Source organism: Callospermophilus lateralis, chromosome 2 (genome assembly GCF_048772815.1).
Source record: "Callospermophilus lateralis isolate mCalLat2 chromosome 2, mCalLat2.hap1, whole genome shotgun sequence".
Taxonomy (NCBI): domain Eukaryota; kingdom Metazoa; phylum Chordata; class Mammalia; order Rodentia; family Sciuridae; genus Callospermophilus; species Callospermophilus lateralis.
Genome location: NC_135306.1, coordinates 147,983,050 through 148,006,107, shown reverse-complemented (window position 1 = coordinate 148,006,107; position 23,058 = coordinate 147,983,050). Strand labels below are relative to the sequence as shown.

The 23,058-nt window shown below is 51.6% G+C and overlaps 2 non-coding genes across 2 annotated transcripts; one reads left to right on the top strand and one right to left on the bottom strand.

Moving 5' to 3' along the window:
* The first annotated feature begins 20,602 nt into the window (after positions 1–20,602).
* Trnap-agg (transfer RNA proline (anticodon AGG)) lies at positions 20,603–20,674 on the top strand. The gene has a single exon. It is a non-coding gene; the product is annotated as a tRNA-Pro (tRNA).
* A 227-nt stretch (positions 20,675–20,901) lies between these two features.
* On the bottom strand, positions 20,902–20,973 carry Trnap-ugg (transfer RNA proline (anticodon UGG)). The gene has a single exon. It is a non-coding gene; the product is annotated as a tRNA-Pro (tRNA).
* Positions 20,974–23,058: the final 2,085 nt, after the last annotated feature.

Sequence of the window (23,058 nt, the reverse complement as noted above, 5' to 3'; positions counted from 1 at the left end):
AGATGGACACAATATCTTTATTTTCATTTTTTTTAAAATTTTTTATGTGGTGCTGAAGATGGAACCCAGGGCCTCACGTGGGCGACGTAAGCGCTGTATCACTGAGCTACAACCCCAGCCCTTTTCTTTTTTGCTACCAGGGTTTGAACTCAGGGGCACTCGACCACTGAGCCACATCCCCAGCCCTATTTTTTATTTTATTGAGAGACAGGGCCTCACTGAGTTGCTTAGCACCTCGCTTTTGCTGAGGCTGGCTTTGAACTCATGATCCTCCTGCCTCAGCCTCCTAAGCCACTGGGATTACAGATGTGCCACACTGAGCCTGGCTCACAGAAGCATTTTTAAAGAACCCTGATCTTGGTCCTGGACAAAACTGGCAGAAGCCCTCATCACCACCTCCCAGGTGGACAGAGAGAGACTGAAGGGTGCGGTTTCCAGCACCAGAGTGCTTTGAGAAAGGCCTGCCCGTGAAGCCAGATGAACAGGGTCTGAGCAGAGCAGCCCAGCCCACTGTCTCCATGATACCAGATGGTCCAGGCAAGGGGCAGGGAGAGGGACTAAACAGTAACAGGTGTGCCATCGGAGCTCCTGGGCCTGGGTTCAGATTTACATCCTCTGGTTAAGCATTTGGGACTGCAGGGATGGAGATGTCACTGGGCAGCTAGAACCCTTGTCTCATCCTTGGCACAATAGGAAAATCACTAACTCCTTCCCTCCCTGTGCTACGGGGAGATAATAGGATAGGGACGCTCCCCCTCCCCCATGTGCTGGCAGGTCCTGCGTGCGGGCATTGCTCTGTGGCTGAGCTGACCGAGCCCCAGGCCTGCTGGGTAGTGTGTGCAAGATCCCTCAGCCCTTGAGTGAGCTCAGCTGCATGCCCAGGTCTGTGGGCAGGTCTTCCTCCTCCTCAGGGACCTCAGGGGAGGTATTGTTATTTTACAGCGCTCTGGAGCAGCCTGGGGCAGGGGCTGGTGGAGAGGTTTCTTTCCTGGGTGCACATAACAAAACACCACCCGTCATGTCTGCTGAGGGTGTCACTTCTGAAAGGCTGCTTTCAGCTCTTGGGTGTTTAATCTTGGTGGTGGTGGCTGCTCAGGAGACAATGTTTGTGTTTCTCTGTCTTCTTTCAGCTCCAGGAGAGAAACCCCACTGCAATTGACTTAAACACAAGAACTGCTAACCGGCTGTTCCTCTGCAGGAGACATCAGGGTGGCCGGTGACCTGAAGATAGAGCCAGGGCCTCCAGAACACCATGTGTCTAATACTCATTTCTGTTTCTTGCTGCTCTTGAGCCCATCTGGCTGGGCTCCTCACTGGGGGCACATCAACCTGCCCCAAAAGTCCCAGTTAGAAATTCCATTCAGAGGAGACCTGTCTTCTCTGTATCAGTACCTGGGAAGGGGCTGATTGGCTCCTTAAGTCACATGTCCTCCCTTTGAGTGACAGAGGATATTGCCATGGGGCACTGCCCTGGGAATTGCCAGGGGTTTCCTGTTACCAGAAGACAAGGAATAGAAAGCAATGGGTCACTGAAGCGTGTGTTTGGGTGGTGGCTTCTTCTATGATTGGACTTCTATTTCTCTGATTTGAACACAAGTCAGTGTCTCTGTGCCTAGAGGAAGAGGGGAAATGTCATCCAAGTTTTGCCCCCACCATGCACAGGGCCAGAGACCACCATGCCCAGTGCCCTCACTTACACACAGAGGTTGCAGGAGACAGGGAAATTAGGTTCCTGACACCCAGCCTGGAAGCCCTGCAGTCATTTGTCACTGGCTCTAAACCCTTTCTGGGGAGGCCAGTGAGATAGCTTTTCAACATCACCGATATCTCCCATCCCAGGACACACAGAATGTGAGTACATCCAAAGGTGAAATCTATTCTCCCACCCCTCATGGGTGGCCTCATGATTTGCTTGTCCAGCAGGGATGGCAGAAGGCAAGCTCTCTCTCTGTGTCTGTGAGCCCAAGTCTCAGGGAACTTACAGCTTCTCTCCTACTTTCTCGAAGCCCAGCCTAGCTGCAGTGAGAAGCCCAGGCTGGGCTACTGAATGATGAGTTTGGTGCAGAGAGAGGCCTGCCGTCCTCACCCAACCCAGTCCTGGCTGACCCACCTGTCACATGAAGCCACACGAGTCAGCTCAGTGAGGTCGGCTGGACGTCCCAGCCAGTCCCAGGAGCAGAAGAACCCATCACCGTTTCAAGCCACTGAGTCTTGCCTGGTTTATTGTGTAGCAGGGGAGACATGAAGCAGCCAGGCTTAAAGAGTGAAAAGGTTAACAATATGTATTAATTTGAATTTGTCCAAAGTCATTTCTCAGTCTGAGAGGCGGGCGACCCCCTCTTAGATCCCTGAGGTTCTGACCTTCAGAGTCCCTGTAATGTCATCAGTGATCTGGGAGCAGCATGGGGTCCATGATGGCTCTGTCATCCACTACTGCATCCCCAGTAACACATTCAATGCACAGGACACCTGCTACTCCCGTAGACTGCCACACAAATGCCAAGCCCCTGCTTTCAACCCCAGGACAGTTTCTTCCATTACTGAATGACTCTGTCTGGAAGAGAATCCTCCTCCCACGAGAACAAAGACCCGCATCATTCCCTCTGGGACCCAGATTCTCTCCCTGAGGTCCCCTCTCCTATCCCACAGCCCTGAGTGCATCACATTGTCCCTAGCATTTGCAAAGCAGCACAATCTCACTCGATAGCAAGTATTTTCATTTTCCTGTGCCCAGGCCTTACGGGAAGTGTGTCCACCAGGGTCTAAACCAAGGTGAGCTCCATGACCACCGTTAGGGGCTTTGGCACCAACCCAGCCTCTGTGTGGAAGACACTCCTGCCTTAGCCTCAGTTTTCTCACCTGGAAAACAGAAGTGAAATTTACTGCCCGGGGTTGCCACTGGGCCTAAAGGGGAGATGATGGATGTGGAGTGTCGGGGATGGAATTGGTCCTTGATAAAGGTTAGTTCCTCTTCTGCCAGGTACATAAACTGTTCCAGATGGAAAGCTCATCTATGCTTAGCATTCATGTCTGTATAAATAATGTGCAGGTGGGGGAGGAACCGTCAGGTGGCCTGAGGGGGGGTGGTGGTGGGGTGGTTCCCCGCAGGGAGAGCAGGGGGAGCAAAGACTAGAGAAAACCAAGTGCTGGGGAAGGGCCAGCGAGAGGTGGGTGGCTAGGAGCTGCCAGTACTTCAAGAGTGACAGGAGGGAAAAGGGAGGGGAGGACCAGCCCTGTCTTGGGCTGCCAAGGGAGACAAGGAGAGGTTGGGAGGGGGAGGGGCAAGGTCAGATGCAGGACTCCAGTCTGGGGCAGGTCTGGTGCTTCACCGGGAGGTGAGGCCAGAGGGAGTTCCTGGGAGTCGGTTGGGGTGGCAGCAGGAGAATTTTGTGCATGCTGCAGGGAGAGGACAGGGGGAGGGGGCAGCTGGTGTGGGAAGCAGGGCGCTAGACTCTCCCACCCAGTGGGTCTACTCCAAATCTTCAGGTATTATAGGGAAAAGCATCTTTTCAATTTAGGAACAGATTGTGAGGGAGATCAGAGAAGACCTGGGTCACATCTGCAGCCAGATACATTCAGGGTAGACCACGGGAGAGACTAACCTTACTTGTCTGTCTGGTGGGGATTTAAAGAGGTCCCTTCAGAGTCTGCTCATTTTCTTAGCCTTCATGGACCTCAGGCTGAGGGGCACAGTTCCCTGCTACAGTTACGGTTTCTTCTGAGCCTTGCAGCTGCCTTGAGAAAGCAGAGCTCTGGGCAAACACTATTAGCCTTATTTTGAAGATAGGGAGACCAAGGTGGGCCTGGAGATGGGAAGCCACTTATCCAAGACCACATAGCAGGTGCGTGGCAGGTCTGGGCTGCTGCGTCCCTAAACTCTGTCCATGGCATTGCGGGACAGAGCGGGATGTTTTTGCCTGCTTGATGTGAGGAGTGTGGGGAGCCAGAGGAGGTGGACAGCTGTCAGCAGACAGTACTTAACCCAAACTGACAGTCTAATTGTGACAACGTGGATGAGGTACAGTTATGCGCAAGGAAATCCAGACGGTCTGGGCCCTGGGGAGCCTCGGCAGCACCCCTGTTGCTGGGGAAACAGGAGAGGGCTCGGGATGATGTCACCGACTCTGGTTGAGGCTTGGGGACTGGGCTGCCATTTACCTCCTTGGGCCCAGGTCCTCACACCTTTGCAGTTAAGCAGTTCTGTTACAGATGGGGCTCCCAGGAGATCTAGGGGAAGGTGGTGACTTGCTGTGTGACTCTGTCTGGAAGAGAATCCTCCTCACACAGGGAGTCAGAGCCTAGACAGCCCCGGACCAGGTGTTGGTGGCTATTCCTCCAGCCAGGCTGCAGGCACCTTGAGGAGTCACCTAGGAATCCCAGTGACCAGCACAGGGTTTTGCAAAGAGCAAATGCTCAGCTTGGCAGCAAGGGCTGCTCAGTTGCTCTAGGAAACAGGCAGTACAGGCCACTTTGAAAGGCGAAGCTGGGGAATTCATAGCAGCCTTAAAAGAGCAGGAGCCCTGAGCAGTTCTCCTGGTGCAGGAGACACTGAGCTTAGAAAAGGCAGGTCACCAAGCCAAAGTCACCCAGCAGGTTGGGGGGCACTGGGCTGATCCAGAGCCTACAATCAAGTCCCCTCCCAGCCCCAGGGGTATAACTATAATCCTTCCCTCTGGAGCAGTGGTCTTCACTGCCATCCCCCTCCCCCTGGGGCAGGGATCTAGGCATTGGGTGGTCCCCATTTTCTGTGGCATTTTCTCAGCATTCCCACTCCGGGGATAAAGATCAACCCTGCCAAAGCACCAATAATGATAATAACAGCCCCTACTGTGTGCCAGGCTCTGGGCTGTCATTCTATTTCCTTACCTCAAATCTTTACAACTCTGTGACCCTGAATTATTGTTTTCATCTTGAGTCCAGAAAATGGACGCTCTGTCACTTGCTACCTGTACACCGAAAGCAAGATACCTGGGCCCTGAGCCCCAGGTCACTGCATCCAAACACCCTGGCTGCCTTCTTCCCTGGCTGGCAGATTGTCCCACACGGTTCTGAGTCCCTGTGCGAGGGAGAGGGCAGCTGAGTCTGTGCCTGACCAGCCTCCCTCCCACTTCTGATGGCAAAACACTCCTCCCTTCGAGCCCCCCCCCCCCCTTTCTGAGCTTCTGGTAGGCCCACCCGTCACCGAGCCCAGTACCCTGATAGAAGGCTTGGCCTTCTAGAGAATTCTATTGTCCTGGCTATATAAAGGACCAGGAGGAGTATGTGAGCCAACTGGGGCAGAGAGGCCTCCTTGGGAGTGTGTATATGGGCTCTGGGAGGAAGCAGTTAGGCTCCCCTGGAATGCAAGCTCTAAAAGTGGGATCCCGAGCGTCCAGCCCAGTATTCCCCACCATGAAAGGAAAACCAGGAGAACGAAGAAGAGAAGCACCAGACAGGTGGTGCAGGAGGTTCTGTGCACCCTGAGCACACCCCTGTCTTCCCAGTTATGAGGGCAGGTGCCCATGTTTTCTCAGTATTCCCGGACGTGGGTCTCTGTCCCCTTCCTTTAATGAGTGCAGTCCTGTGTCTTCGGTGATGTGCCTGTTCCCATGCTGTTGTTACAGGAGGAACAAGGTGGATAAAGGTTCCTGTCCTCCAGGAACTAGCAATCCAGGTGGTGGGCAGGGGCAGTGGTTTTTGATTCTGATCTCTGCTTTGCCTCAGACTTGCTGCCTGATCCTTCCCTTCTCTGGGCTACTATCTCCCCATCTTAACCATGAAGCTGTGGGGGGCACTGGGCTCAGTGTTCTGAAAGGTCCCCTCCAGACCTATACAACTACGTGAAAAAAATTGACACAAATTCACATAATTCACCCTTTTGAAGTGTACGGTTAGCGTTGTTTAGTAAACTCACAAAGATGTGCAGCCATCACCACTTCTAATTGGAGAACATTTCCATCCATCACCCCACAAAAAAAAAAAAAAAATCCCACCCCCATCAGCAGTCATTTTCCATTCCCCTACTGTTCCAGCCTCAAGAAAACACAAATCTCCTTTTTTTTTTTTTTTTTTGTCTCTATGGATTTTTCTATTCTGGACATCCCAAGTTCATTTTCAGGTTTATTCATATTATATCAACACTTGGTTTGTTCTTTTTTTAAGTAATTTTTTAGTTGTTGATAGACCTTTATTTTATTTTATTTTATTTATTTATTTATTTATTTATGGTATTGAGAATCGAACCCAGTGCCTCACACATGCCAGGCAAGTGCACTACTGCTGAGCCCCAGCCCCAGCCCCAGCCCCATTAGTTTGTTCTTAATGGCTAGATAACCCACGACATGAATGTTCCTTATTTTGTTAACCCATTTATCAGTCAGGTAGACATTTGGGTTGCTTCCACTTTTTGGTTATTATAGATAACAGATACATGCAAGCCTTTGTGTGAGATACAGTTTCCAGTTCTTGGCATACACATGTAGGAGTGAAACTGCTGGATCATATGGTAACTCTATATGATTTTGGGGAGCTGCCAAACTCTTACCAAAGTGGCTGTACCATTTTATATTTCTAGCAGTAATGTCTGAGGATTCCAATCTCTCCATGTTCTTGAAAATGCTAGTTATTTTCTGTCTTTTTTTATTCTAGCCATTCTCGTAAGTACAAAGTGGTATCTCATTATGATTCTCATTTGAATTTCCCCCATGGCTAATGATGTGGAGCATCTGGGATTATTGGACATTTGAATATCTTCTACAGAGAAATGTCTATTCTAATCTTTTTTTCCATTTGAAAAGTTGTGTTATAAGTTCTTTCTTTATTGAGTTGTAGTTGTAAGGATTCCTTATTATACTGGATACTAGGATATGAAACATTTGCCAGATCCTTTTTTGTAATTATTTTTTCCCATTCTGTGGGTTGTCTTTTAATTTTCTTGGTAGTGTCCTTTGAAGCAAAAAGCTTTTAATTTTGATGAATTTCAATTTCACTATGTTTTTTATTTGGTTTCTTGCATTTTGGGCATCATACAAAAGAAATCATTGTCTAATCTAAGGTCATGAAGTTTTCTATGAACAAGATTTTTATATATGTTTCCCCCTAAGAATTTTCTAGTTGCAACTTGTACATTCAGGTCTTTGATCTATTTTGAGTTAATTTTTGTATATGATGAGAGGTAGGGGTTCATCTTTGTTCTTTTTGCATGTAGATATCCAGTTGTCCCAGTATCATTTGTTAAAGACTGTTTTTTTCTTCATTGAATTATCATGGTATTCTTGTGAAAAATCAATTAACCAGCCAGGAACAGCGATGTAATCCTAGTGGCTCTGAAGGCTGAGGCAGGAGGATTGCAAGGGCAAGGCCAGCCTCAGCAACTTGTCGAGGCCCTAAGCAACTTAGTGAGATCCTAAGATACATATCATCTCAATTAACCATAAATATCTGAGATTATTTACACAATTACCCTTTAAATGACAGCCATGAAATAAGTTACAGTAGGGTCCCTGTAATCACAACCATGTGAGGGGTGGAATGGCAGGAGGAGGAGAAAAAACACGATATTTGGAGTCCTGAAGATCTGCATTTCTATTCCAAAACCACTAAAACCCCAAACAAGTTGTTTTACTTTGTTTTTAAAGAAACAACACAAAGGAACTCAAACATATGGCTCAATGATAGAGCACTTGCGTACCATGTGCAAAGCCCTGAGTTTGAACCCCAGCACCACCAAAAAAGGAAAAAAGAAATACTCGAAGCTGGGAGCAGTGATGTACCCTGTAGTACTGTCACTTGGGAGGCTGAGGCACCATGATATCAAGCTTGAGGCCAGCCCTGGCGACTTAGAGATCCTGTCTCAAAATGAAAAGAGCTACATAATCCCAGTGGCTCAAGAGGCTGAGGCAGGAGGATCAGGAGTTCAAAGCCAGCTTCAGCAAAAGCAAGGCTCTAAGCAACTCAGTGAGACCCTGTCTTTCAATAAAATACAAAACAGGGTTGGGAATGTGGTTCAGTGGTTGGGTGACCCTGAGTTCAATCCCTGGTAGCAAAAAAAGAAAAGGGCTGGGTTGTAGCTCAGTGGTAGAGCGTTTGCATCGCCCATGAGAGACCTGGGATCGATCCTCAGCACCGCATAAAAAATTAAAAAATAAATGAAAATAAAGATATTGTGTCCATCTTAAAAAAAAAAAAAAAAAGGAAGAAGAAAAAAGAAGCAAAGACCTGGGGAAGTGGCTCAGTGGTAAAGTGCTTGTCTAGCATGTGTGAGGCCCTGGATTTAATACCTAGTACTGCAAAATAAACACACAAAAAAACATGATATATCCTATGGAACACATTCTCAAAAAATATCCCCACGGGCCAGGCACAGCAGTGCACATCTATAACCCAGCGGCTCAGGAGGCTGAGGCAGGAGGATCATGAGTTCAAAGCCAGCCTCAGCAAAATGAAGCACTAAGCAACCCAGTGAGACCCTGTCTCTCAATAAAATACAAAAAATTAGGGCAAGGGACGTGGCTCAGTGGTCCAGTGCCCCTGAGTTCAACCCCTAGTACCCCCCCAAAAAAGAACCCATAGGACTGTGCTTGAGCCTCAGTTCCCTCCTCTCTCATGTTATCCAAGCCCCTGGAGGGAGATTCATAGTGAGAAAGGGGGACTGGCAGGTACTTCATGTGGGATCCGGGGTCTGGGCAATGGTGGGGGGCTGGGGAGGGCAGGGAGTGTGATGTGGGGGTGGTGAGGAGTCTGTGGGCCAAAGAGTGGTGGTGAGTGAGAAAACAAGACTCTGGGGCCTGAGTTGCAGCTCAGAAGAGTCTCCTGGGTCCCCTCGGGGGCCCCAAGACAGAGGCCTGCCATGACATCCAGGCCAGCCTCCCATCATGGGGCTGGCAGGGAGGAGGCTGATGGGACACTCTTGGCTCCACTCAGGTCTGGGCTGGGTGGGGGGTGCTGTGCCCAGAGTGCATGGTTGGGGTCCAGCAGGAGCGGGCGGCTTTTGTTTCTTCTTTGGTCATGGAAGCAAGACATGCAGAGGGCCAGGGAGAAGAATGTGCAGAAGGCAGGGAAGAGTAGACCCCCATTTGTTGAGCACCTACTGTTTGCCGGAGACACTTGGTGGACTTCATCTCAGCTCACATCCACCCGGAGGAGCAGGAGCCGTGTGGCCCAATTCCCTGCCAGGACAGGAAACTGATCAGACAGGGAACATTGGGGTCTGACCCCGTTCGTCTCTCCTGGGCGAGTGTTCTCATGATGCCAACCCTACCATAGAGGGATCTGGGGTCTGGGCAATGGTTCAGACCTGCCATAGAGGAGAGGGAGCGAGAGGAGGGCGAGACGGAGAAGAGCCCAGCAGAGGGAAAGACCCGCACACCAAGGGGAATATGGAGAGGCCAAAATAAAAAGCGACAGTGGAAAGAGCGTGAAGGCCTGGCCAGGCTGAGGCCCGGGGCGAGTCCTCAGGGAGTAGCTGAGGGTGGGAACGGCCGGAAACCGGCTCAGAGAACCTGGAGCCAAGAGCCAGGCTTGGCCTGCAGCATGGTGGAAAAGCTCTCACCTCGGGAGACTGGAGAGAGGGGAGCTGGCATGAGGGAAACAGGGTCTGCCTGGGAAGAGGGCAGCCAGGCCCGATGGCCAGGGCCTGCCAAGCAGGGACATCATCTGGCTCCAGTAACCTCTGTGGCTTCTCAGGCTGGCAGGCCCTTGCTCCTGGACTTGCAGAGCAGCAGGCCTGCAGGCCAGGACAGAGGGAGGAATGACCGGGCCTTCCTGGAATACTGGTTGTTCTAAGGACAAACCCCTTAGTGTGTAAGGAGGGTGGCTTTCTAGTTTATCATCCCAACTGGGACACTGGTGAGTGAGGGGGACAGCGGGCATAGATGGAGGGCCCTGCTCAGTCAGCCTGGCCCGTTCTCCACAGCCTGCCCAGGTCTCTGCCCTTCATCCACACAGGCTTCACCACAGAGGACACTGAGGGCCTTTGCATGTTGTGGAATACCCTCACTTGTGTCACCATGGACACTTCTCCATACTCTTCATTGTTCGTACGCACCCTTAAACTCAGCTCAGGCAAGAGCAGCGTCTTGTGAAGCCATTCAGAACCGTGCGCGCCACTCCTGCGTGGCGGGGTCCTGCACCCATCAGAACAATAAAATGCGCTCTGGGCAGTGTGCTTGTTTCAGTCTGTGCTCTCCCTACGGGCAGGCTGGGCCGACCTGTCCACCTTGCATCCTGATCACCTCCCAGGGTCCCAGTCACCTCCCAGGGTCCCTGTGCTGCCAGAGCTGTGTGCCCAGACTTGTGCTCTTTGGTTCTTTCCTATACAAGGGAGGAAGGGAAGGAGCAGACCCTGAAAAATAACCCCTGGGCACAACACATATTTCTGGTTTCTTCCACGGGCTGAGCCCCTTCAGGAAAGGCCTGAATCCCTGTGCTCACTTCCCAGGGTCTAGCCTGGCTCCGATCGGCCTCATGGGCTCAGGCTGGACTGAAGGATCCGATAAAATGTTGAACATCATTGTGGGGAATCATGGAAAGTCAGAACTGGAAGGATCATGAAATGCCACATAAATGCTGAGTCCAGGCCTGGGGGTGTTGTAGACACCAAGCAGACACGAAGTAGTCTTCCTCCCTGTAGAGGTCACCTTGTCTAAGCAACCATCTTTTTTTAGGAAGAGTTGAGTTTTGTTTTTTGGTACTGGAGATTGAACCTAGGGACACTTAACCACTGAGCCACATCCCCATGTCTTTCACTAAATTTTTTAAAATTTTGAGACAGGGGGTCTTACTAAGTTGCTTAGGGCATCACTAAATTGCTGAGCTGACTTTGAACTCGTGATCCTCTTCCCTTAGCCTCCTGAGCTACTGGGATTATAGGCATGCGCCGCCACGCTCAGCAGGAAGAGTTTTAAAGTGTACAATTCACTTTAGAATATTCACAAAGTTGTACAACCATCACTGCTATCTCATTCCAGAACATTTTATTGCTCCCTAAAGAAGCCCCATCCCTAATAGCAGCTGTGTCCCTAATCTTCTTGCCTCCACCCCTGGCAATCACCAATCTTCTTATTTTAAAGACAGGGAAAGTGGGCGGAGGTCGGGGCGCTTGCCTAGCATGTGTGAGGCACTGGTTTCAATTCTCAGCACCTTATATAAGTAAAGGTCCATTAACAACTAAAAAAAGACAGGGAAACAGAGGCTCAGAGTGGGGCAGTGCCTTACCTTATGTCACACTGCCCGCCAGCCACAGCAGAGCCAGGAGTGGAGCTGGGCCTCCCAACACCAGCCCCCACAACTGGGCAGGCAGAGGTGGGCTCTCCCTGCACCTCAGGCACGTGCCGGCCTGACTGGAGCAGTGTTCAGCACAGGCCCGCTGAAGGGAGTCCACCCAGCGATGTGGCCATACCACCTGTGACCATGTCCTTAACTGCCCATGCCCAGAACAGAGCTGAGGGCTTCTGAGGTGTAGGAGGGACACTTGGGAAGCCACTTACAACTGTATCCTGCTTCCACAATAGCCAATGTCCTTCCAGGGCTGGGAATGCCCTTCCCCCAAATGACTACAAGGCCTTACGGCCTCCTTTCCCATCCTCTCAAAGGCCCCATCCTCAGTGAGGCCCATGCCGACCATTCTGTGTGGAATTCCCAACAGGCTCTGCCCCCCCCCACTGGTACTGTCCTCCCTCTGGAGGGACTTGTCCTCCACAGCACTGGCCATCCCTGTGATATACTGTATCCCTCCCTTCTGTGACAGTGTGGGTATGACATGTCTCCCAAAGGTTCCGGTGCTGAAAGCTCAGACCCTCATGTAATGGTACTGAGAGGCCCTGGAGCTTTTAAGAGGTGGGGCCTGGTGGGAAGCAATGGGGGTCACCGGGGCTCCACTTTCATGAAGGGGTTAACGATGTGTTTCTGAAGAGACTGGGTTACTTCTCTTGGGATTGGATTTTAGGTCTCACAGGAGTGAGTTAGGCCCTGTTTCTCTCTCATGCCCATAGTCTTTCTGTATGTGCCTGCTTCCCCTTTCTGCTTCCTCACTGTGTATAGATGCAGTATGAAACCTTTGCCAGAAGCTCATTGGGTATGGCCTCCCAATCTTGGACTTTCCAGTGTCTAGAATCACAAGCCAAAACAAACTTTTTTTCTTCATAAGGTACCCAGTTTCTGGTACTTTGTTGTAGCAATAGAAGACTAAGGCACCTTTTTTATCTGGTCCTTGTCTGTCTTCCCCCATCACAATGTCAGCTCTATAAGGCAGGAATTTTATCTGCTTTGCTCACTGCTGTACCTCCATTTTGGGGACAGCGCCTGGTATATAGAAGGTGCTTCATAAATATTGGTTGAATGAATGAATGGATGTGGCAGATTGTTTCTTATCAGCAGTACACAGAGGAAGGGCTAATACGCCTGCTCCATAGATGGCAAACTGAGGTCCAAAGAGCTCGTGGGCACTAGGGAGGCCATTGTACCCCTGACCTTGGTCCTATTGCAGGAGCCTGGACTGGGGTCAAGGTGGGCTTAAGAAGCAGAGGCCAGGCCTGGGGATGTGGCTCAAGCGGTAGCACGCTCACCTGGCATGCGGCCTGGCCCGGGTACAATCCTCAGCACCACATACAAACAAAGATGTTGTGCCGGCGAAAACTAAAAAAATAAATATTAAAATTCTCTAAAAAAAAAAAAGAAGAAGCAGAGGCCAGACTTCTGGGGTTCACCATTGTTTTTAGGACCCCCAGAAACCATAGTCAGTTTTGAAACCTAGCCTCTCCTCCTTCCTGCAGTCATTTAGCAGCTCTCACATTCCTGCCTTAGCCAAAATGGAAAAAGAAAGAAGAAAGGCAGTGCTAGCTTTTCAAATGGCCTTAGCTCCAACATGGAATGCTACCCATGATGTCATGGGCCCCGAGCCCTCTGAGCAAAGCTCTGACGCTTCACACGGTGGGCTGGGCCCAGGGTCCACACGCTCCTCTCCCCAGAGCTATGTGAGCACTGTGGGCAGACGGTGGCTCCATGGACAGGCCTGGGCCCAGACCCTTGGAGCCAGGGCGAAGCCAGGCACGGGGCAGGCAGGGCGAACTTCAGCTCTCGCCCACGACCCGTGCAGATGAGAGGAACTGGGTTTTAAAGAGCTGGTGGCAACATTAAGCTAAAAAAGCAGCGAAAAATCATGAGACACAGAGATTTTAGATGGAGGGCGGTATGGCTCTGTGACCTTAAGGGTCAGTGTCCATGCTGGAAAGAGAGTGGGCCCGCATTTTCTTTATTTTATAGCGGGGACATCAGAGGCAAGGATAAGGTTTCAAGGGTGGAGTCTTGCTTTGAGATGTCTGTGGTCAGCAGATTGAGTGACATCTTGGCAAATCACACCCATCTCAGGTCTGTGGGGGATCTTAGGCAGGGCTAGACGGTGAGGCGCACCTGCATCCTGCCATCAGTCCCTGACAGGGAGCCCGCAGTGCCAGGCCTCATTTGGCTTCTGTGTTCAATAGTCCACACACACAGCCCATGGATGGCTGGAGACAGACGTTCACCACTTGTGGGACACACAGGGCCTGCACTCTAATCTGTGCCTTTCTGCAAGGAGCTAAGGGTGGTGTGGCACCCTGCCTGTGCTCACTCACATAAGAGAAGAAATGGCAGCCTCACACTTGAACCCTGTCCTTTGATCATAAGTTCTCTGTTCTACTTGAAAAGAGAAGGCATGGGTCCTACTTAAGAGAAGTTGAAGCCTGAGACTGGCCATGGGGAAACTACTTGATTAAGTCACAGTCTTCACTTTATAGTGGAAGACACCAGGGTTCAGAGAGGGACAGGGACTGACCCAAAATCACACAACCACTCCTCGGACTGGGCAGTGCCAGAGGTAGTCCCTGGGTTCCTGACTGGAAGAAGTTCTTACTGTATCCTATGCTTAAACTGTTCTGTTCAGGCGGAAACTCTGCTCTTCTGGAAGAGACGCCAGGCCTTTCCAGAATCCGGTCTAAGGCTGTCTTCCAGCATCGGCTGTCAGGTTTTATTTCTCAGGGAACAGCTGTTGGCAAAAGTAGGCGAGATATTGATCACGGCTAGGGTTGGTGGGGGGTGGGCTTGGGTCATGGGAGGATGAGGGGGAGTGAGAAGGGAGGGGACAGTGTAAGTTTCTCTGAAAAACTAACCAAAGTTATCATTTTAACTATTGCTTGTCCATATTTTTTCATTTCCTACTGTTATGTAATTCATATTTGAAAGTGATAAACTGTTTAATTGGGAATGATCTAGAAATCAGGGCTGTGTCGGCCCTGCCCTGGTATGTGAACCTGGGCAGCTTCCCACTCCTATTTGGAGTTTTCTTAGAAATGCTGAAAGGCAAATGAATCCAAAGACTCCTGGCTCGGCAAACAGCTCTGTGGCCTGTCGACGAGGGACACTCACCTGTCTAAGGACAGAACGCAGCAACCAAGGAGGGAGGCATCCACAGAAAAGCCAGGGCTCTGAGAAGCCCCCTCTGGCTGGGTGCGTGTCCAGTGCTGTGCAGGTCAGGGATGTTGCCTGACATGTGCCCGCCTGAGTCCCCACAGAGGGCCTCCCTGAGGAGAATGGAGATGGGCACTCAGTCCTTACCACATTCCAGACCCACTAGGCAACAGGTTTCTAGTGACCTGGCTCCCAGGAGGGTGGGAGATGGGAAGCGGACAGGAGCACTGCTGTCAGTGGGAAGGGAGACTGCCTGGTGTCATATATATTTGCACTGGGAGGAGGCACCATCTTAAGAGACCTGTTTGGGCCAGCCTGACTGACTTCTAGATGCCTGGAGAAAGGTTAACGCCAGGGCCTGCCAGGTGAGGGTCAGACTCCAGGCTGGTCACTCACCCCGTACCTGCCATCTAGTGAAAGGGTTAAATGATTTTAATATGTGTGCAGGTCCTAGACCCAAGCCTGGCATAAAATAAGTGGACAATAAGAACTGTTCAATGAAAAGTTAGCTGTGACCTATCTGGACAGCATCTTGGAGTGGTGAGTTCAGAAATGGAGGAGCCCCTTGGTCCAGCTGGAAGCCTTGTTTCTGGAAGGCTCAGCCCACACCACTCTCCTCCTTGTGACCAGCATGACTGTGTCTGCCACTCACAGGCACCAAGAGAGCACCCAGATGACTCCTCTGTGTTGTCCCTTCCTGGTCTTGCCTGTTCCCCTCTGGTCCTGAGGATGGATCATGGTTCTCCACCTCTGAATTATATCCCCTCCCCACCAAAACACCTCCCATCATTCACCTCCTAGAGAAGCTAGACCTCAAGCTGGAATTCTAGATCGGGAGGCCCAGTTTGCCCCCCTCCGTTGATACGCACACGGAGAACCGAGGCCTGGAGAGGGAGAGTCTGTCCCAGCCCCCAGTTTGCACAGCCGGTGAGTCGGTGCGGGGCTGGAGCTGGGCCAGGCCCAGGGCTTTCTCCCAGCCTCCTCAGCTCTCTGTGGGTCCCCAGAGGCCACTCTGGAGACTCTGTTCCCCCTCCCCCTCATGGCCACCCCTCACCTGGTCTTTGTTTGCCGCGTCTTCTACATCTCTGTCTTGGGTTATTCTCGCCAAGTGGGGTCAGCCCCCCCCCCCGGGGAGCAGGCAGCTAACGAACTTCAGATGTCCCAGCCAGACTCGGCCTGGTGGCTGCGGGTGCTCAAATGTTCCTGCTGATTGTGGATGTCTGCCCTGGCCAGGGAGCTGGCGGAGAGGAAGACTCCTGTCCCCCTCACAGGTAACTGAGCTGGCTTGGATGCAGCAGCTGCCAGCAGTTGGTCCCAGAACCTTGACCAGGGCCGGTGTGTGGAGGAGATCTGGAAAAGGGCAGGGAGCTAAAGGACAAATGTATTTGCATCATTTCTTCTTTCACACCTTTTTTGGGTCCTAAGAAGTTTCCACCGAGCTCGTGGCAGGGAGGGGGAAGATCGGGCAGCCAGCTCTGTGTAAGCTCAACCTCACAGGAACCCTGCAGTTAGAACTGTCATCCATCAGTTGACAGAGGAGGAAGCAGAGCCCAGAGAGGGCACACAGACCCTGAGTAGCCAAACTGGTGTTCCAGACCCTCTGTCAGCATCTGTGTTCTGCCCTGGGACAAGCTGGGATGTTTCAGGAGCCCAGAATGGTGCACTGTGGTCTCTAAGCTGGGTGCAGGGTGAGGGCCTGTGCTGCACTGGGGTTTCAGACACCGAGGCTGCGGTTGCAGCTGACTCACGCCTGGATCTTGACAAGGCAGCAGATTTCACATTCACAGAATGAGGGTCATCATCTCAAGTTCAGGTGAGGTAATACTGATTGCCATCATCGCATTGTCAGCCAAGCCCAGAACACAATCTGGGAGCCAGACCCTGTGCTGGGGGCTTTCCATTGGTGAGTTGTGAAGAGCTTGGATTCTAGCACCGCTGCTTCCAGCCGGGCCAGCCAGGCAGGTTCCTTTGCCTCCCCATGCCTCCATTTTCTCACCTATGTGGTGGAGATAATTAATTTCCATCTCAGCGTGTTGTTGTAAAATGAAATGATTTAGTATTTGTACAGGGCTAGAAGGATGCCTGGCACAGGGCACGCACCTGCCACGTGTATCAGCTAATAACGGGCTTAAGACCTTAAGACTGGTGTTGTTTTCCCCAGAGTACAGATGTTGAAACTGAGGTAATGCTAGGCAGTGATTCTTTGTGCATGGGAGGGCGTAGTACCGGGGATTGAACTCAGGGGCACTTGACCACTGAGCCACATACCCAGCTCTATTTTGTATTTTATTTAGAGACAGGGTCTCACTGAGTTGCTGAGCACCTCACCATTGCTGAGGCTGGCTTTGAACTCTCGAACCTCCTGCCTCAGCCTTCGGAGCTACTGGGATTACATGCTTGAGCCACGATGCCCAGAGCAGTGGTGCCTCCTATAACCCCAGCAGCTCGGGAGACTGAGGCAGGAGGATTTCAAGTTAGAAGGAACTTGGTGATGCCTTAACTCATTGAGACCCTGTCTCTAAATATAAGAAAGGGCTGGGGATGTGGCTCAGTGGTTAAGCACCCTGGGTTTAATCCCCAGTATAAAAACAAAACAAAAATAAATAAATAATAAAATTCTGAGAGCCAGGCCCCACTTCCAGAACTTCTGGTTCAGTAAGTCCAGGTTGGGACCTGAGAATATGCTTTCCCAGCATGTTCGTGGGTGCTGTTGATGCTGCTCGTCAGGGAACCACTGTGGTTTCAGACCCATTGTTCAAATGGGTCCTGTTGTGCCGGGGTCAGTTAGGACCAAGAATGGTGGGAACAATAAATAATTTGGTGTGTGAATAGGTGGGTGGGAGATTATGGAGAGCAGGAAGGACCTTGGACTAGAAGCTCTGTGCAACTAGTCCTGAATTCGCTCCCAACTCCCTATAGGATTTGAGCTCATCATTTTCCCTTGCAGCCTGGGTTTCCTCCTCTGTAAAATGGGTGATAACCCTCTATCACAGGGTTCTCACATACGTATAAAGCCTGGACCAGCTGACTGGGCAGCAAATGACAGGGATGGACCTGGGTAGAAGGCATCTGATGCCCACTATGATCTTTCATTGTCCCTCTCCTCTCCCAGCATGGAGGGCTGTAGTTCATCTGGGTTTCTTCCTTGAACCTGAGTTGGGAAGATCACCAGCACACTGTCCCCCACGCCCTATGGCAGAGGGCAGCGTGCTTGCTGTGGCCACAGGCTGCATAAAGGAGCCTGTGTCCGGCTGCTCACCTCCCACTGTGCGTCCAGTGGTTTTCTATTTCAGTTGCTGTAAAAATATCACCTTTGATCTCAGCTTGTGGCTCTTAAAAAAAAAAAAAAAAAAAGAAACCACTACCAATAGGCTGGTTTCTCCTTCTCCCCCTCACCTCAGCTCCTGCTCCCCTCCCTTCCCTTCCCTTCTCTCCCCACTTGTACTCTCCTCTCTGGATCACCAGCACCCTAACTAGCCCCAGAACACCTTAGGAATCCACTAGTCTTTATCTCTCTGCCTGCCTCCCCTACATGCTGACCTGGGGCTGTAGGCTGTTGACACAAGGAGTAGTAGAAATGAGGGCAGTGTGAGGGGAGGCTGCTCTACTCCTTCTCCCCCTCCCTGCCCCTTCCCTTGTGCTCTTGAGCCAAGAATCTCTGATTCCCTGCTTCACCAGGTCCAGGCTGCTTCTCCAGCCGACGTCCAGAACATGGTATCAATCACAGGCTTGCATCTGTGAAGTCTCCAGGCCTCCCCAGGGGGAGAGGGAACAGCTCCTGGGGCCTAAATATTTACATCGAACCATCTACCCAGATTTGCCTGGAGGAGTGGCCTTCAGCCTGATGGTTTTTTATCCTACCTCCTGGCTGAGCAGGCAGGGAGACAGACCCCTGCACCCCCGCCCCCAACACATACTTACACACACCCTTGTACCTTTCCTCTCAGCAAATTTTGAGGGGAAGCACATATAGGATGCCCACTTTGGTAGGTCCCCATGATTTGGTCTCCCTATGATATTCTGGAGTTGACTTGCCCCATGTTGAGGCCCCTGCCTCTCTGGGCAGAAAGTCACCTTCTTACCACTGGGGCCCCTCTGTCTAGTGAGATCATCTCCAAGTGCCCCAGCTCTGGCGGAGGGGCCAGAGAATCCTGCCACCTCCCTAGGCCATTTCTTTGCTCACAGGCATTTTGATGCCAATGAAGGAGGCAAACAGCCTTGAACTTCTGACTCACACCAGGCTTTGAACTGTGATGATGTATTTTTTTGGCTTCAGCTTTTAAAGAAAGACAAAATACTACTCATTCAACAAACACTTCTCCACAGGTCATCTGTTTCAGGCCCCAGGCTGACCACTGCCCTTTCTCAGGGAGCCCTCACCCTGCCCCTGCAGGTGGAGACACAGGTGTGCAGGGGTCAGGCAACCAGGTAACAGGGAGTGCAAGGGCTGGGAGCACCTGGATGAGGGTCTACCTGGAGGAGGTAGTAGAGGAGCAGAAATGGCAAAGCTGGGAATTTGCAGGAAGCTGGGGCCTCCTTCATAAAAGGGGCAGCTCTGAATTGAGGGATGGCCTAATATCCAAGGTGGAATGAGGAGGCCCAGGAGAGGTCAGGCCTCTGAGAGCCCACAGTGGCTTGGCCACTACTCTCAGGGCCTGGGAAGCCACTGCAGTGTTGGAAGCAAGTGTGGATATATGAACTATCCATAAGAAAGGCATGTCTGGGGGCATGGAGGCCTGAGCACAGGACGGAAGGTCCTGGGTGTGTATCCAGGCCACAGTCTCGTTTAGCTACAACCACAGCCGGCCAGGGCCCAGACTGAGCTCCTTGCAGACCAGCCCACAGCCCTGGGCAAGGCAGAGGGCACAGCCAGTGTGGCCACCAGTGGGCAGGGGGTTCAGGAGACAAATCTGACTCATCAGTATACCTCGGCCCAGCCCAAGGCTGGGGCAGTGCAGGCGCCAGTGAAAGCGTGCTGTGGACTGAAAGAAGCTTTACAAACGCTACCAGCAGATTGACTGGAGGTATTTCTTCCTGTCACACATCCTCAAACCTGGGAATAAGGAAGCGTGAGGCTGTAGCCAGCTCCTGAAGGTGCCGGACACAGCTGCAAAGAGTTTGAGATCCCTGGGGGAAAAAACCCTCTGGGGCCTTTGGGTCTCAGTTTCCCTATCTTGGAGTCAGAATGTGTGAAAGCGCTTTTGTGTCCGTTAGCACACGCACGCGCAAGGACAGGAGGGACAACAAGCAACGGAAATGGATTGGAACTGTCTGGGCTGCAGGTGGCCTCGTAATAGGGGCCAGCTCAGCCCTACCTTCCACTCCAGGTGTTTGTGTGTTAGTGGAGCGATCCCAGCCCTCTGGACAAGCAAGAGGGCAGCTCCTGTCACCTCCATTTCACTCTGAGAGTAGCCCCGCCCCCACCCCGTCCTGCCACCCTAGCTGCATTTCCCCGGACCCTGGGGAGTAAGCGTCGAAAGGGCTCCGCGGAACTTGTGTTTCTGGGTGAGTTTGGCACCCAGTTCTCCTGCAGAGGCCTCTGGGGCACCCAGAACCCTTGACCACCGGCACAGAGGCGCAGCCGGGTCACACACAAAGCTTGCTGGCAGGCCCGCCCGCCCGGCGGCAAGTCCGGAGTCGCGCCTGAGTCCAGCGCTACACCAGGAGAGTCTGCACGTCTGACCCAGCCCTGACCCAGGCATCAGACCAAAGCCTCGCTACGTCTGGTTATTCTCCCACAAAGCTAAGTGTCCAGGGACCCAATATCCAGGCGGCGCAGTCACAACTACCGCGGTGGCGGTGGCGGTGGCGCCCAGAACTTGAAAGCATCAAGGAGCCTGACCCCAGGGCTCAGGGAAAACGCCTCCCGCACCGGCTCTCGGAGACCCAGCCCCAACTCCCAGGTCCAATGAAACCCGTGTTCCCCGCATCTCCCTAATGCGCGGTGGAATGGCTGCCTTTTTTCGCCAGCGAACAGACCAAGAGTTCGCCGGCAACACAGCAAGTCGACGTTCCGGGTACCGCTGGGAGATCTAAGGTCGTTCGCTCGGCTCGGCCGGCCCTGGGACAACGCTGCAACACAATCTCGCGAGATCAAGGAGAAGCCACTGAGGAAAGACTGCGCAAGCGCAGAGTCTGTTCATTTCACTTAGAAAAATAATCGAGCAGCTCACTTACCGCCGGCTCGTTGGTCTAGGGGTATGATTCTCGCTTAGGGTGCGAGAGGTCCCGGGTTCAAATCCCGGACGAGCCCTACGTTTTGATTTTTTTTCCTTGCACAAACTGTTTTCTTCCCGATCTCCAGTCTTTAAAACCGGTAGTATTTTTCACCTGAAAGAATTCCTAAGATGGCAGCCAACGAGCGAAAACTCTCACTTGTTTTTAAGCGGCGTTCTGGGTTTTTCAAAATCGGAGGTTCCATTCTGTCTTCCTAGTGATTAAATTACAGGTACAGGAGTAGCAAAAAAGTTGAAAAAGGAGGGGCTCGTCCGGGATTTGAACCCGGGACCTCTCGGACCCAAACCGAGAATCATACCCCTAGACCAACGAGCCAGCTGCCTGGCTTGCTTCTCTTGAGTATACTAGAGTGAGCCGCTAACAAGCGCTTGCGCAGACGCGGAACTTTGCAGAGCGGGAGGCGCAAGGAAAAGAGATCCACCCGCTGTGGATCTTAGCTGGGACGTCGGGCCACTGCCTGCGCCTCGCGTTTGCTCCCAGAAGCGCTGCACCCTTTTCTGACCACAGACGCTCTTTCCTCTTTTTTCCCTCCTCACCCGTGCCGCCTCCTCGGATCCTCGACCTCCCGCTGGCCTAGGTGCCCTGCTCCGGACTTCTAGCCTTCAGCACCCAACTCCGGACGGCGGGCGTCTCCCCTGGGGAGCTTCCGCCGCCTCAGTCTGCCTAGCCTGGGGCCTGGCATTTAGCAAGTGCTTAATCAGTTAAAGCAGAATATTGGGTACCATGCATCCGCCTCTAAATGTGACTGACCCGGGTCTAGGTGGGGGCAGCACAGGAAGGACGATGGCAGTCCAAGGAAGGATATCTCCGGGGGGCGAGGCGGCACCATCCCACTGGTACACGGGTGGGTGGCAGGGGCAGCAACTGAGCACGGAGACTTTCCACAACCCTAAATAGTGGTGACCCGGTGGCCGCTCGGCGAAGGGACTCTGGGCCAGGAGATTTGGATGCAAGAGTAACATCGCGTAACATGGCTTTTTGGATTTTTCTTCATATTTCGGGTTAATGAATGTTACACCCAGACACCAGTACAGTTATCTCTTTTGTCTTTAGCTCGGGGCAATCGCCAACCTCCCCTGGGGTCCTGCGTTCTTCTCTACAACCAGCTCCAGTCTCCAGACTGGAAACTCTATGAGGGCAGGAGCCAAACAGAAATAGGATATGGAACAGTGCTTGCTGTAGACAAATTAATGATGATGATGATGGTGGTGATGATGTTAATACCTAGTACCATCACCAGCAGCTGCAGCAGTTTAATTCTCCAGTAACCCCTCAAGTTAAGAAATATCCCCATGTCACAGGTGAGTAAAGGGATCAAAAAGGTTTGGTGTCTTACTCAAGATCACACAGCTGTGAATGGCAAAGCTGGGATTGAAATTCAGGTGTTAGTCATCTCTCACTGCTTGCCTTGTCTGTCCCCCTATATACATTTCCATGTACATATTTACATTATATTTATATTCACGTTTTCCAAGAAATATTTGAAATTGTGTGAAAGCAATCTATAAAGAAAAGGGCAGTTCCCAACATTCATTTGTCCCTGAGTCACCAAACCCCAAATAACTCCTGGCTCTGCTGCATTCTGCTACTTCTGAAAATGACATTACTTCAGCCTGTCCCAGCAAGGCCTCCACTTTATGTACATTCCTGTCTGCACACTTGAGAAGGGCTCACAGAGTGGGCCAGTGTTTCTGTGGTTTTTGAAGCACTTTCAAGTTGCACGTGAGAAGAGCGAATGAAGGAAGGTAAAAATATCTGAAGATATTAAGCACCTTACCATGTGTTGAGTGCTATATAAGGCATCTTGCAGATGTTTTCTTGCTGAATCCTTGAAACAATCAGCTCAAGGGTATTTTGTAGCTATCCCCACTTCACAGATAAGGAAGTTGAGTGAAGCAGCTGCCCAATGGCACATAATCCAATCATTGTCAGAATTGGAGTCGTTCATTTATGGTTGACTTGTGGTGCAGGACCCCACGCTAGGGGCTGAAGATTCAGGGTGAGGAGCACCCAGCCTCTACCCTCTGGGTCGGTCTGGTCACACAGCAAGACCTCTTTCCATCACACCCCACACAGCCTTTGAAAAAAAGGCTTCCCCTCCTCCATGAGGCCTGTGCCGCCATTCTGGTTCACTAACTCCTTCTCTCCAGCCTCCCCAGTTCCCGCTTTTGAACATTCTCTTTAATTCCCTCATTCCAGCAGTTCTGGGAATGCTTCCTCCTGCAGGAAGTCTTCCCAGACTGACTGCTCTAGCCCTCATGCCCCTAGCCATTCCTCTTAGGTATCAATCTCCTTCACAGGTACTTATCATTCTTTGGCCACTACAGACCAGGAGTCCCCAGAGGCCAGAGTGTGGCCATTTCCTCTCTGGGTCCTCTGCTAAGCTAAGTGCTGAAAAGA